Source organism: Ixodes scapularis, unplaced genomic scaffold (assembly GCF_016920785.2).
Source record: "Ixodes scapularis isolate PalLabHiFi unplaced genomic scaffold, ASM1692078v2 PGA_scaffold5__190_contigs__length_132052651, whole genome shotgun sequence".
NCBI classification, from domain to species: Eukaryota; Metazoa; Arthropoda; class Arachnida; order Ixodida; family Ixodidae; genus Ixodes; species Ixodes scapularis.
In genome coordinates, this window is record NW_024609880.1 from 72,255,176 (window position 1) to 72,271,028 (window position 15,853).

At 47.1% G+C, this 15,853-nt stretch overlaps 2 non-coding genes across 2 annotated transcripts; both read right to left on the reverse strand.

Annotated features, from left to right (window-relative positions):
* Positions 1–13,245: 13,245 nt before the first annotated feature.
* On the reverse strand, positions 13,246–13,317 carry Trnag-ucc. The gene has a single exon. It is a non-coding gene; the product is annotated as a tRNA-Gly (tRNA).
* A 1,922-nt stretch (positions 13,318–15,239) lies between these two features.
* Positions 15,240–15,311, reverse strand: Trnag-ucc. Its single transcript has one exon. It is a non-coding gene; the product is annotated as a tRNA-Gly (tRNA).
* Positions 15,312–15,853: the final 542 nt, after the last annotated feature.

Sequence of the window (15,853 nt, forward strand, 5' to 3'; positions counted from 1 at the left end):
ACTATCATTGTGCTCGGTAACCCGATCGGGAGTTCGTTTTATTTTAACGTATTTATGTGCTCTCACAAGAGTCGGCAACCGTTTAAGGCCTTTTTTTTTTTCTTCAAAAGAACGGGAGTACGTTCACGCTCGGTCGTGCAAACTGTCGCCGGATACAGATTTGTTTTAAAGTTTTGATTGATATCGTTACGTCAGAGTTTATAGACCTACGATATCGCATCTCAGCGTACAGTTTGATTAATTAAGTTTGGCACTCCTAACGCAAACAACAGGGGTGAACTTACCTGCACGTTGATGGAGAAGTATCCATTTCTGTTTCGAGAACACTTCCACATCGGGACCGCCGGGTCCTCTTATCAATGCACCCAGTCGCCCCTGGAAACTTCATTTCGCAGCAGCCCCGCACGAACGCATTAAAGTTCCCTGCGCCCTGCAGGAGCTTCACCGAGCGGGTGAAAATGGTCCGTGCGAGGAGCCGCGAAACTCGCTCCGCAATCCGGCGCAGTCGGCTGCGGCATGTTCACATGGTTCCCGTAACTGCTTGGAACGTCCGGGCACCATAAAAGCTCAAAGCAACGAGGAGCTGCAGCATCGTTGAGTGCGGCAGGCCCTGAGTACTCGCGCTCCTTGCAGAGACAGCAGAGTGCTCGCCGGTCGCCTTCGTGAAGCGGCACCGCACATGAAATCCGCGGTCACTGAAGTGTTCCGGCGGGTTCAGGCGTCCTCTGAAATTTCGTCTCGTCACACGTCTCGATTCGCTGTCGTCTGCGTCGTCGTAGAGGATAACTTCTGCGCTTAAAACGAAGTGCACGAACTCCGCGAACGACTCGCCGGCCGCCATGACACCCCAAACTCAAGTCGAGGAGCGGCTCGAGGAAGCGACAGAGCTACCTTGAGATTCTCGAGGGAAGAGTCGAGTATTTCCTCGGGTCGAGGAGCGTTTGGAGTGGAGGTCGGTTTATGAAGCGCAAAACCGGCCTCGAGTGGAGTTTCGAGTCGAGTTTGAGTCGAGTTCGAGTCGAGGCCCGTTTATGAATTCGGCTGTAGGTCACTGTCGAGCTACAGCAGTTCGTGGGAGCTACGCGATTGTCGGTCCAACCTTTCTTTGCCGAGTGTCATGTCAGTATCGAGTTGCAATCGCAAAAGATCGGTCCAGAAGTGCTTACCGAAACGCGGTCTATAACAGAGCGAATCCAGCACTTCGATCAAACGCGCGTGTCCGCTTCGAGTGTGAACAGGTATTTGCGTGGCTTTTGCTGACACTCGCGTAGTTCAAACATATCTTTTTTAACGTCGGCTCGCAACTCGCAGCAACTAATACCGGCCGTGCCAGAAGCACGCTCGGGTGGTGTCGTGCAAAGAGCCGCAACAAGAACGAGCTCACTGTGGCCAACTACGCTTTGGCTTTCTCCGCCAAGGCTTTGCAAAAGCGTTCAGGCCTAGGCTAATTCTGCCGGCACGCCGTATTGCCGCAGAACGGCGCTGCTCCTATGCCACAAGTGATGTCACGAGAACTTCCCACCATCCACCAGATGCGAATTTGAAATCGTTTAATTTAAAAGATTAAAATGAGTTCTCCTGTGTCTTACAGCGCGATATTGACATCTCCGAGGTGGTGGCTGTCCATATTTATGCAGAAAGATCGGCGCTAAAATTTCGTTTCCGTACCCCTTTAAAGGGATACCTCAACGAAATTTGAAATATATATCCGTCGTGTTCAAAAATAGGTTGAATATGATCCACAATATCCGTAAATGACAGTCGCACGTTTGTATTTGAGCCTGGCGGCTTTATTTTTTGTTATAAACGGCCCACTCTAGCAAGCGCTCGGGGAAGGCCCAGCTTAGAGCACGTGACATCCGACGCAATCGTGACGTAGGTTGTCTCGGGACGAGCAAAGCTACGGTGAGGCTGATGTCGAGGGGATGGCCTACACTCTGAACAAAAGGGTAGTCGTAGGCTACTACTACATTTGGGGTAGTCAGAAGCCGTCACAGATATCGCTACCCCCCCTTTAGTAATACTAACGACCCCATGCGTAGTCACGCGACATGAAATAACAGGTAGTCACAGTGAGCACCCCCAAAAGCAACATGGCGGCTGGCAAGCGACAGTGGAGCAATACGAGTAAGGCCTAGCGAGCTGGACTGCTTTTTGCTAAAATACGATTCTCAAGTGCGCATGCCCGTTCGCTGCCTTCCGTGCGCACTAAAACACTCCAAAACGCGCCTCGAAGCACCGGCACCGCACCTAGCTCTTACGAGTAGGGGTGGCGATGTGAGGGGGGGCATTCGAGGGAGACTACCCCTTTGATGGAGTTGTCCGGGGAGGCCACATACGTGTACGTTGGTTTGTCCGCGACTGCTTTCGCGCGGCCGGCTGCATTTACTTCGCGGCCAGAAAACATTCGAAGAAGGAATCGTATAGGGACAAATGAAATGATGTCTTTATTGAACAGAGAATCTGCTTGCTGTGCTTGCCGCAAGTGATCCGGCGTTTTCGGTTGACAGCGGCGAGGCGAGGCCTCACCGATTCAAGCGGCGTCGGTTTCGATCGTTCAACGCTCCTGCTCACCTGTTAGCATTCGCTATCCACTTTCAAGTCCCTGGTAATCCCCACCGCGTCACGCACTATTCACCACACGGAACACCCATTCAACTGGCTCTGGGACTGATCCACTTATCCCACTGGGACGAGAGGCCGAGAACCGAACCCTTTGTGGATGCTGAATGGATGGATGGATGAATACGGCTGAACCCTTTGGATCGGGCGGTAGCTTACGCCACCTAGCCATTTTGTTTTACCATTTCAGCTTAGAATATTTAAATGTGAAATCTATATTCACTCCGCAGTGCAAAGAAAGTGAGGCTATGAAACCCCCTTGCCTTCAGTGAATAAGAAAATACCTAGTTTTCTCTCGATTTCTGCCACCATTCACTTAATCTTTGCTTGGTAATCTCTACAGTCTTGAAATCCACTCTCCCTTCGCTGTCTCTAAAACCCAATGACTTTATTAAATCTATGTTGTCTTCGGTAGGCATAGGGTGAAGCCCTTTACAGTAGAGTATCAAGTGCTCAGCCGTCTCGTCCTCCTCTCCACAAGCAGTGCACACTGTATCAATTTCCTGGTACTTAACTCTGTATGTTCTGGTTCGCAGAACACCCGTTCTCGCCTCAAACAGCAATGAGCTTCCCCTAGAATTGTCATAAATGCTTTCTTTGGCAATAACTCTTTTGTTTAATCTATAGCTTTCCAGAGCCGTCTTTGTCTGCATTCCCTCTAGCCACCGATCTCTTTCTGTGGCCCTAACTTTCTTCTCAACTGAGACTTGCTCTTCCGTATCTTCGCTATAGCCCAAAAACTTTCCTCTTAATTTCCTAGTGCGCTGTCTCCACCTTGTGTCTACACTCCTCATGTATAAATAGCTGAAAACCTTTCGTGCCCATTGCTCCCCATCAATTTGCCTCAACCTATCCTCAAATTCTATCTTGCTCACCGCTTCCCTGCTCTCAAATGATGCCCATCCCATGTCTCCTTGTACTCCCTGGTTTGGCGTTTTGCAATGTGCCCCCAAAGCCAGTCTACCTACTCCGCGCTGTTTTATTTCTAGTCTCGCATGCACTTCGGATTTCATGCATAGCACTGCGTTTCCAAAAGTCAAGCCAGGCACCATGACCCCTTTCCAAATCTCTCTCACCACCTCGTACCTGTTGTAATTCCAAAGTGCTCTATTTTTCATTACAGCTGCATTTCTGTTGCCCTTACCTATTGTATACTTTTCATGCTCTCTGAGATATTCTGCACCATCACATATCCATACTCCTAGATACTTGTATTTACTAGCTCTCTCAACTGTAATATTCTGTATCTTCAGCCTCTCAACTTCATCCTCGTTAAAAATCATGACTGCTGATTTTTCGCTACTGAATTTAAACCTAATTCCTCTCCTTCCCTACCTCAGATGCTCATTAATTCCTGCAACTCTGTCCTGTTGTTAGCCATTAGTACAATATCATCCGCATACATCAATCCCGGTAAGGTTTGCTGAATTTTTTGGCCTAGCTTACTGTAAGAAAGGTTGAATCCAAGCCCACTGTTCTCTAGTCTATCCTCCAATCCTCTCAGATACAACATGAACAGCAAAGGCGATAACGGGCACCCCTGCCTAAGGCCTCGTCTTATCTCTATTTTCCCTGTCGCCTTTCCTTCCCATGTTATAATCACCTTGTTATCTTTGTAAATGTTCCTTAATAGTGCCGTTAGTCCTTCATCTTGGTTTAAGTTCTCCATTATGTCCCACAGGTTTCTTTGGTTCACATTGTCATAGGCACCCTTGATATCCAGAAATGCCAGCCAGAGCTGTCTGTTTTCTTTTTGCGCTATTTCTATACACTGTGTTAGAGAAAATAAATTGTCCTCCAACCTTCTTTGTTTCCGAAACCCGTTCTGTAACTCGCCCAGTATGCCCTCGCAATCTACCCATTCCTCCAGTCTGTTCTTTATAATCTGCATTACCATCCTCTAAATAACCGGTGTCACGGTTATAGGACGATAATTCCTAATATCAGACTTGTCTCCCTTTCCCTTATATATCATAATCATCCTACTAAGCCTCCATTCATCTGGAATATTTCCTTTTGTTATCATGGTACTCACTACCTCCCTTAGGTTTGCCTTAGATTTAGGACCCAAATTCTTCACCAGCTTGATAGGGATACCATCTGTGCCTGTCGACGTGCCACTAGGGACTCTTCGTTCCGCCTTTTTCCATTCTCTTTGTCCAAAATCCGCGATGTCACAAACTGGACTGCTACTTCCTTCGGTTCTCCTATCTTCCACATGTACCCGTTCCCGAAATTTCTCCTCCATCACTGCTCCTATATATTGTATCGCATCATCTCCCTCTAATTGATCTCCCTGATGCGAGAGTGAACCTCTGTCTAGCTTTCGTTGTTTCACCAAGTGAGTTCAAGTGCTCCCAAAACTTCTTGGCAGCGCTTCTATCTTTCTTACTTACATAGCTCATCCATTCCTCACCCTTTCTCTGAATTTTCGCATTGATCAAACTGGATGCCTCTCGGCGACATGTTATAAAATTGTCCCATTTTCTTTTTACTTCCGTTTCGGACTCCCCACTACGCTTGGAATACCTGTGTTCTCTAGAGGCTTCCTGACGTTTTTGTATCGCTTGCTTCACTTCTTTGTCCCACCAGCTTTTTAGTCTATGTCCTTGCTTCCCCTTTCGTTTACTCTGAACTTTGTCTAGTTCCAGAGCAAAAAGCCTAGTTAGGCTCTCATAGGTCCAATCTGTATACCGCTGCCCTGAAACTGCTGCCTCTATTCTTTCAACAACTATTTCCAACTCTTTGTCGCTGCAGAAAGTTTGCTTTGATTTATGTTGTCTAGTTTCAGCATTTACTTCTCTGGCAAAATTCAGCTTAATACGTTTGTGATCACTACCAAGACTTTTGGAACCTTCTTCATCTATTTTCATTACTTGTAACTTACCATATATTTTGTGTGACATGAGTACGTAATCTATAGTTGAATGTAGATTGCCAGTTTCCCAAGTTATGTGCCCGTCACACTTCTGACTGGTATTACATGAAACTAAGTCATGTTTTTCCACCAGTTCTAGTAACATGCTTCCGGTTGAGTCCATATACCCATCCAGACCCTCAATATGGGCATTCATGTCTCCCATAATAATTATTTTGGAGCCTTCCCCTAGTTCACTAATGTCTCTTGATATGCAATCAATCATTTTTCTGTTTTCCTCTTTAGCACCTCTTCCTGTCCATAAATAAACAACTCCAAGGACTGTTGATTCCCCAGCGACTTTTCCTTTCAGCCACAAATGTTCGGCGAACTCCTTTCTGATCCTTTGAAAGTTCATATTTTTCTTAATAAATGGTCCAATTCCACCTCCCTTCCTCATTCCCTCCATTCTGTTGCATTCTTCCCACACATAGTCAGGGTTGCAAGGTGGCTGCTCGATGTCTCTGAGATGTGTTTCCACAAACCCATACACCATTAAATCATCCTTTCTTAGTTGCTCCTCTACATTTTCCCATTTTAACCTATTTCTACCACCCTGCATGTTAATATATCCAATGTCTGATTGTGCTGTTTGTTTATACCTGTTCTTACGTTTTCTCCTCTTTTTAACCCTGGGTGCCTCTCCTGACTTTGTTGGGTTTTCAGTTACTTCAGTGCCCCCAGAGCCCTCGGTCCCCCCAAAAAAGCAGTCACCGTGCGGCCCATCCTATCCCCCACCCTGTAACCCGTGGCCTCACTGTAGTGAATGCCATCTGCAAAAGGGCGGGAGCCAGCCTCGTACACTTCCCTGTTTACTTCCATTACGTCGTACCGAAGCTGTCGACTCATAGGAAGCGAGCAAGCCGGCCGTGTCGCGGCGGTCACCTATTGTTCGCCGCGACCTGGCGGTAGCCGCCGCAGGAGCATCGGGCAGCAATGGCGACGAACAGCACGGCGGACAGTGTCCCCGTCGTGATTACGACGGAATTTAAGGCAGTTACGAGTTCGGAAAATTCCTTCGGAAGCCGGTGCCGCCGGCTCAGAATCATCGCGAAGTAATAGTGACGAACAGCACAGAGGACAGTGGGCGACTAAGAATCCGGAAAGCTTCTTCGGTAGCCGGTGCAGAATCATCGGGGGGAAGCAGTGGCGATTAGCAGCACAGCGGACAGTGTTCCCGGGGTGATTACGACGGGGTTTAAGGCAGTTACAAATCCAGAAAGCTTCTTCCGTGGTGCCAATATGACGAAGAGAAAGCTGTTTCATGAATCTGGCCGCGTGTGCGACTCAGGGGCGGATCCAGACCTCCATTTTTTTTTTTTTGGGGGGGGGGGGGGGGGGGGGGGGCGGTTCCTCGGCGTAAAACGGGGGAGGGGGGGGGGAGTGTTTATACTTTTTCTGGAGTCATCGTTTTTACTAAACTCTGATAACATAATATAGATCTTGAGAGCTTTTGTGTCGGTTTACCTGTAGGGGATGAACTCTGAACTTTCTGTGGCTACGCACACCAAGGCTACGCACACCAATGCAGTCAAAAGTACGCTCCCGTACTTTTGACTGCATAGCCTCAGAAAGCTGGGCATCTGGCCAACGCAATGTCTCTGCTCGTGCGGAAAATCACGTGCAATTGCAAGCCTACCAAAGCTATATTCACGTGCACGCCACACGTGCCTGCTCGTATGGGGCACCAGTCAGGACGCTACACTGTAGCGTCCTGACTGTAAATTTGACCGTAAAATTTACGGTCAGATACCAGGCAGCTGATGCTGCCAAACTTGTACAGTAAAAATAACGGTGCACTGTAAATCTGGTTTACGATAAATTTAAACGGGGACCGTAGAAATCTACGGTCGGCCTTCAAATTTGCGGTAAAAAAAAAATTTACAGCGCGCCGTTATTTTTACGGTGCAATTTAAACGGCGAGAAAGGTGGTAGTATTCAGGTTCATAACATCATTGTATAGTGATGTTATGAACTCAATGATGTTATGAACCTCGACTGAACCAAGCAGGTTTTGAAGGCTTTCAGCAAGTTGGCCGAACATGTATTGTTTGTACAAGAAATGCCGACGTTGAAATTCATAAATGGTTTTTTGAACTGTTGATACCGGCATAAGAAGCGTTCCCTTGAACTTCAGGTACAAAAAAAAAAAAACAAAAAAAAACAAGGTCGTATTTTACGGCCTTCCTTTTTTCTCCCGCAGACAGAGACATTAACACGTCGTAGTTATCATTAGGTGATTGCATCACGTTAACAGCACCGTCTTCATTAGAATCCGCACTAGTCGACCAAGTCGAAGAGTCCTCAACCTGAAGCGGGCCTGCAGGCGATGCGCCGTCGCCCAAGAAACCCGTCACTCGTAAATGCACCCAGTTCAAATGTGCCGTGATCGAACTATGATTTCACACCTTCTGACAGTTGGAGCACGAACACAAAAACAAAATACTGTCGGTGATGTGGCCTTTTAGATGTTTTAGCAAAGCCTCCCTTGTGTGGCACTCCTCTAGGCATGGTGGCAAAGTGCACTGAAAGCTTTCGAAACTCCTCGAAACAAACCAAACTTCCCTTAGGCGTACCAATGGGGAGGCACTCACTTGATCGAATGACGCTTTAGCGAACGCCCACGTTTCATCGAACGACACTTTAGCGAATAGTCGGACGCCGCGAAGCGGCGTTTTCGGGTGGGCCAAGTGAGTTTATATTTTTTGTAATGAGTTGCCGCAGACTGTCGCCGCGAAGCGGCGTAAAGCGCAGCGCGACGGATGGGTTAACGCGCGCCCCCGTTATTCGCTAAAACGACCATTCGCTCAAATGTCGCCGTTCGCTCAAATGTCATTCGCTCTTGTGATATGGACCCCCTTCGTCCACACACTGAAGAATTCGAGAGCTGAAAACGTGCTCATCGAATTGCACAACCATCAAGCGTGCTTGAACAGAAACTACAAATTCTGCAAGTAAACATCTTTTAGAGTGTTGTATTTATGCCGCCGTTACACTATCCTTGCCAATCAAGCAGCAGATTGATAGTGAAATACCTGTCTCGAGTATCCAGTTGCCTTCCGCTCCAAATTTTCAGGTGCATGAAAATCCGGGAATGCCACAAACGAACGAGGACAAAATGGCGCGGAGACGGGTGGGAAGGCGGGAAAATGAACTGAACGTCAGCTTTTTCCACTTCTTTCCGCGTTGTCCCAACCAACGTACCTTTCTTTTGTTTATGCTTCTAGCTCGTCGCATTGTTGCTCTACTGTTTGCTCTTAGTTCTCTTTTTTTTTTCTTTTTTCAGTTAAGGCAGTTACGTTCTGCGTTGGCGCGGCTGGCGCGGACAAAGAAAGGAGGTGAAGGGGCGAGAGGAGACTCTCTGGGTTCCCGCAGCTTCCGAAAGGTCAAGCGTGGTGACCAATTAGCGAAGCGCGTCTTTTCTTTCTGTTTTCTTGCTCCATAAAGTTTTGCGTTTCCCTCTTGGTTTTTTTGCTCGTTTACGGTGCATTTCAGATAATTCCTCTTCACGGCGTACTTCTAGTTTTTATTAGCGTATAGCGCCGTAAATTTGACGATTACTTCTTACAGTGTATGCTTTCGAAGCTAAGCGCTTGTGAGCCCGAGCATGCTGGGCGCCGATAAAAGCTGCGCACAATGCCTGGTTACTACTACTGATATGTCAAAAAACACCTCGACCGCACGAACACTCGTGTGGGGGAAGCTCCAAAACTAATAGATTGCGTTTGTCCAAAGTGAAGTAGGGTAAGATGGGCCAAATGAGCCGCGGGGCAAAATGCGACAGTTGGAGTGAAGGCACCCAACGAAAGTTTTTGTTTAGTGCCAGCTATCACATAGACACAAGTTTCAAGCTTCACTGAGGCGTGCCTTAGCCTGTTCACTTTGCGTGAGCCATAAATGACTGCCTCTGGCAAGTCCTTTCCGGAGAAAAAGAAATGCCGATTTGAGATTGCCGAGTTTACCGCCCGTCAAAGAGGTGCATAATTCCGCGCGAGATTTCGCTTCGAGAAGTACGCCCCGGTTGGCACAGACTTTCTACCAAGGTATAATTTAATTTCATTCCTAAGTTGTATTAGCTTCATGCAGACCAAATTTGAGTGTTCAGCGCGCTTTTTTTTACGGAAATAATTATTCACGTAACGGGATACGCGCGAGACAAAACGCGACAATGTGGCATTGTATGACGCGTGTGTCAATAATGTACCAGTTTCCTGGTTGTTCCTGAGTCATATTTTCCTCTCGGTGTCTAGGAGGATCAAAACGTACAAAAGAAAGACAACAGGGGCTTCATGGCGCATACGTAACACTACGAATGCTCTTGAAAGTGAAGCAACAGCGTCACTCCCTTCGCGTTGCCGCCACACTTTTTGGCGTACCAAGGGATGTGCTTCAAAAGAGCAAAAAGACAAAAAAAAATGGAAAAAGCAATGGCTCCACAAAAAAAAAAAAAAAATGGCGAGGCGTTTGGGGGGGGGGGGGGCGATCGCCCCCACCGCCCCCCCCCCCCCCCCCCTTGGATCCCCCACTGGTGCGACTTGAAGGAGGTCCGTTTCGACGGACAAGTGGATGTCACGGAGCGCCGTACTTTGCAAACAAAATTAAGCGCGCCCGCAAAAAAGTTTGTTGGCGTTGAGTGGACTGCGGTAATTATTACGTTTATTTCTGAATCAGCTTGACAATAACTGGGCGATTTTTTTTCGCGCCGTTCCGCGATTCTCTTTACTATCTTCCTGTAGGCTGATGGAAACAGCCAACGGTAGGCTTAGGAGGGCGACCGCATTCCGCTTCTCGATTCCGGTGAAGTATTTGCTGCATACTTTAGAGTTTGCCGTCGGTGTCGATGCTGTTCCATCGTCGCTAGAAGAGAAAAGAAAAGTTAATTGTATTATTCGTCAGTAGCTTAAACAAAGCGCGATGAAGGTAAGAAACACCATGCACTAACCTGTATGGACGCACAAGTCGTACCCAGGTCGCGCAGTACTCCGCCTCGTACGGCTTCGAAGGGACGATGTAGTACTTCGTGCCGTGCGCGATCTTGCCGACTACGCAGCAATTGTGGCGGCTTTCTTGGTGCGGAATAGCCATCTCAGAAATTACAGCGCTAAACCACTACAACGCACAACCAACGCAGCGACTGGCAGAAGATGCCCGATGCAACGGACCCGTTTGCCGCTAGGGGCGCCCTGGTCGGGGCTTGAATTAGATCCGCACGGTTCCTATACCCTTAATTACTCTGTTGGCTTCGACAACCCTCCTCTCCGTTGCCCCGGACTGCCCCCAAACTTCTGGAATGGTGCACACAACCACGTGCACATTCTCAGACACGTCCCTCAGCTTACGCATTCCCACGTTTAGCTGCTTTCCAAGGTTCTGGCTCCTACCCTTGAGCACATCATTAAGCCCCGTATGAACTATTACTAGATTCCTTCCCTCCCGGTTATCCCACACCCCCTCACATGCTGCTATCATAGCATCCACCATACACATCCCTGGCTCGACCTCTACGGTTACCCTCTGGTCTCCCTTCACCCTGTTAAGCGCGAAACACATGTACGACGAAACCGTCCGATCCGACGTCCGACCGCGCAATACGACGGTCGGAGGCGAGGGTTTTCAACGCTCTTCAATGCTACGAAAACCTTCTCCCCCCAAGGTCATTCCGGCAGTCCGCACGTCGGATCGGTAGGTTTCGTCGTACATGTGTCTCGCGCTTTATGTACACCCTTCCTAACCCGTGCTACGTTAGAGCTCCCCACTACCAGTACCCTAGATCCCCCTGGTGCCTGCGCGCCTTTGTCCTGCGACTTATCTCCTGTCACCTGACTGCCCGACGCCTGCTGCTCGAAGGCGCCATTGAGCTGAGGTTCAATCAGCTTTCCAGCGTCGTCGAGCCCGCCAGCCAACAGGCCGGGCTCCCGACCACCAGGGACCCCAGCCTGCAGACTGATGGTTCGTCCCGCTAGAACTGACACTTCCTCCTTTCTTCCCTCGCTACTCTCAATCGCTCGAATTACCCCTTCCAGGCGCTCTACCCTACTGTCATACTCCCTCTTACGCTCCTCTAAACCCGCCTTCCATACTTCCCCCAGCTCTTCCGCCTGCTTCTCGAGGCCGACCCGCTGCTCCCTCTCATGATTAAGCTGCCTAGTCAGCTCCTCTACCTGGGCCTCGAGACCCACCCGCTGGGCCTCAATCTCCCGAACTTACCCTCCCAGTCCCCATTTACCTGCTGAAGCTTCACACAAAGCTGACACTCGAAACTCATCCCCGCCGCCTCCTCCAGGCTCCCGAAACCCGTCTCCTCTAGGTAACACCACCTCCCACACCCCTCGCATCCTTTTGAGTTCAAAAGCTGGACCTCAATATCCCGAACTCTACCCTCCCATTCCCCAGTTACCTGCTGAAGCTTCACACAAAGCCGACACTCGAAACTCATCCCCGCCGCCTCCTCCAGGCTCCCAAAACCCGTCTCCTTAGGTAACACCACCTCCCACACCCCTCGCACTGCACCGACCCGTCCCCACCCTTGTCATGCCGACTCCTTCCCGCCAAAAATTCAAACAGAGCCTACTTTGCGAAACTAACGTTAACTGCTACTTTTCAAACCTTATACTGCTACCGGACAGTCACTTCCAATCAACTCTCAAAAAAAAAAAAAAAAAAAAAAGAGAGAGAAAAGAAGAAAAACTGGCACTTAGCTTCGGATGCTCGAGGAGAACCAGGAAACACGTCCGATCACCGCAGCTGCCGCAGGGAGGGCGCGCTTTTCAAAAGAGCTTTAAAACGTTGACGTCAGTTCCGGTATAGAAGGAAAAAGCAGTTGTGAACTTGATAGTAAGTGCGACAGAGGCTGAAGTATAATCGCAGAGGAAGCGGCTGTGGTCTCTGAAGAGAGGGCCCAAGGGGAAACCACGTGAACACCCAGAGTACGTCACTCGAAAGTCGGCGTGGAGAGTTGAGAGGCACTTCGACCTTCGATTTGTTTGATTTTTTTAAATAAGAACTAGCGCTCGGAAGAAACTGCGGTTTTCTAATTTTCGTTCCATAGGTGACGAAGATTAATTTCCGCAGTTAATTGGCCAAAGTCTGAAAATCGTTGCACCGCCCCTTTAATTCTTGCCAGTTCCCTAAGTATTGCCGAAAATTATCCTAGTGGTGCTAGTTGATGTTCAAGAATTGGGCTGATAAAACCCAAAGGCGCTTCTCAGATTTGTTTGTGTTTTATTATTTGATTGAGTAATAACTCTATAAACACATAATAAGATTCTTTTACGTACTATTTATTTAGATATGGAGATCAAGAAAGAACGAAATATAAATAGTATTAGATTGTGGCATTGTTTTGTAATGCCAGAAACAAAACCTTTCTGTCTTCTAGTTCAGTTCCATTGGACATATTCAGTTCAACAAACATTAAAAGCAGGCACAGCACTTTCTTTAAAGAAAAGACATTTAGAGAAACCGGAATGAAGACAGAGACTAACTCCCCAACGACGTCACTTACAACTCTGTAAAAACAACCGCCAATTTTTGGTGTAAAACAACACTTGAAAATCTGAGTCCGAACGCAGACGATGGTACACAATTCAATAAAGTCACCCAAGCAGAACGAAAAGTGTATCTGCACGACGCTCGTATGTCTTTCGGGTTCGGTATCATAAGTCAAACTAATCAGGGACAAAATAAGAATAAAAAAAAAGAAAAGATGCGTCGGCCGGGAATCGAACCCGGGTCAACTGCTTGGAAGGCAGCTATGCTAACCACTATACCACCGACGCAGACGCAAATACCGATAGAGGACGAAAACTTATAAGAGTGTTATAAATAGTGTCATCACGTGATCGCTGTTCGGAGAATGAGGTCACTGGTGCGGACTCCTTCTGTGGAGGCTTTCTCGTCTAACGACGCCCCCTGGAGAGCAAATCGACACCCAAAGAGGAAAACACGGACTGGACACGAGTGCCGCGTCAACGTTCGACGGTTGACGCTCAAGCCCCGCGTTTGCTGGTTCGTTTTTTTTTTTTTTAGTTTTCAGTCCCTAACGCTGCGTTTTCTCACGCCCAGTCTCAGGTGTTTTAAAGGGAAACTGAAGCGGTTCTGTATTTGAGGAAAAACACCTAAATCGTGTTCATTTGGCCTTTAGGATCACGAATATCGAGATTATTTTTCAATTTGGTGCAGGGGGGCTGCAGAAATTAATTTTCAAAGTGCCGCTGAAGCCCCTCCTTCCCTTAGCGTGACGTCATACTAGGCGTTTTCGGAATCTCCGCTCTTGCGCATCTACAGCGCCTAACAAAGTTATGCACGCGTACTCTTGCTATCTTCAGAAATGTCAGAAAGAGACGTCACAATTGGTGTCAGTGCGGGGGAATAAATACACCTGGCACGCTTGCAATTACACCCGCTGCCCAAACGAGTGACACGCGCTTGGCGGCCGATCCTGGTATGACGTGACGACTGGTCGGAGGTTTTTGGTGTTTTCTCGCGTTTAGGTACTTCTTCGGGGAAAATGAACGTGATATTCAGATACACGGGAAAAGAATACGCCAGAATTGACCTCTAACTAGCTTTTTTTCAAGAAGTGTTTCAGCGCCCCTTTAACATCATGTCAACATACTTGTTGTTTACAGCTACTTTGTTGCTGCAGGCGTACTCGGTAACTTAGCGTGAAAGCTTTCTAACCTTGCTACCGGTTTCAACAAAAATAGATGCGCGATACCTTTAAACGCAGAATTGTTTTTTTGAACTTCGGCTTCGAATAATTTATTTTATATAAATAAGTAATCACGAGGTTTAGCTGTAAGAAAGATTTATCTTACTGAGCAGCGCCTTTGGCACGTGTTAGCAGTTTCTCCCACACATAAGTACGCCGTAGTGATCTTGTAGTATTTATTCTGAGTGAGGTTAGCCATTGGGTGAGTGGTAGCAAAAAAATTGTGCGACTTCCTATCACGAGCGTGACTGGTTCATCTAGCATCGCGACTGCACGCTAATGGTAAAAAATAGGTATCTATTTTATTTTAATAATAATAATAAAAAAATAATAATAATATTAATATAATAATAACAATAACAATAATAATATTAATAATAGATTTATTTAACGTTTCTATATACATTCTACCATGCATCACTGACAGTGCAAAATAGTAATACGTAACCTTCTAAGAAACAAAAATTCTAAACACACCTGCTACATTATCTTCGTTACATTTGAAAATGTCAGCAACGCCATACGTGTTCTGACTTTGTGTTCAAATGGAACATTAATCATTGACCGCAGTCCCGCGAGTGTGTACTGTCTTAACCTTTCATTTTTACGCTCTAGTTCATAATCCTTTGGTTCTTTTTTTTTTTTTTCGGTGCCTTGGATTCAGATATTTAACTCTAATCTCAAGTCTATTCAACACAGCATTTAGTACATCTCGTCTTGAGCCGAAATATCTTCCAAATAGGCTCCGATGTGCCACCTCTAATTATCTGCCTGTGATGCACTAGCTGACGCAAGAAAATAACAACCGATATTACGGGGGATAACCGGGTATAAGATATGTCGAATTGCCTTCTTTTTGGATAAAACAACATATCCTGTATGTTTGCTCACCAAGTATGCAGACCGGAGGTTAGATGCGGAGAGTGTATACGCTCATAAGTTCCAAGACGTAATCGCAAAAAAAATTGGGGAAGAAAAAAAAAAAACTGCGTCGGCCGGGAATCGAACCCGGGTCAACTGCTTGGAAGGCAGCTATGCTAACCACTATACCACCGACGCGAACGGAAGTTTGCAGAATCGCGAGCCGTCATATTGGACTCGAAACGGGGTCACTTCTTCGCAGTCGTCTCAACAAGCCGCTGTTCGGTCCCCGTTCTGACAGAGCTGCTCGGTTTTTCGAAGTCAGCGCTTGCCGATTGTCCTTTTTCGTCGGGTTTGGTTTCTTATTTGTTTTTATAAACTGAAAAAAAAAATTCGCCCGAGTAATATTCTAATTTATACATGCTTTTTAAAGTGGAAAAAATTACGAAGAAAACGGCATAACGTTTAAACATATAATCAATGAACCACATGCCATTTAACTTCAGCGACATTTAAAAACAAATCCTACAGTCGGTGCCAGGATCAGAATTTACCAGCAGATGCCTCTCAAATAAATTTCATATGACGCCGCCGGCCAATCGACTTGATTATGATGCCATTAATTGCAAAGGTGCAAGCGAGCTGGACAAGAATGACAAAAATAACCCTTGGAGAAGGGGAACCAATGGGACAAAAGACAAGCACAAATTTCCAAACACAGCTAGGTGACTGGCGCGCCA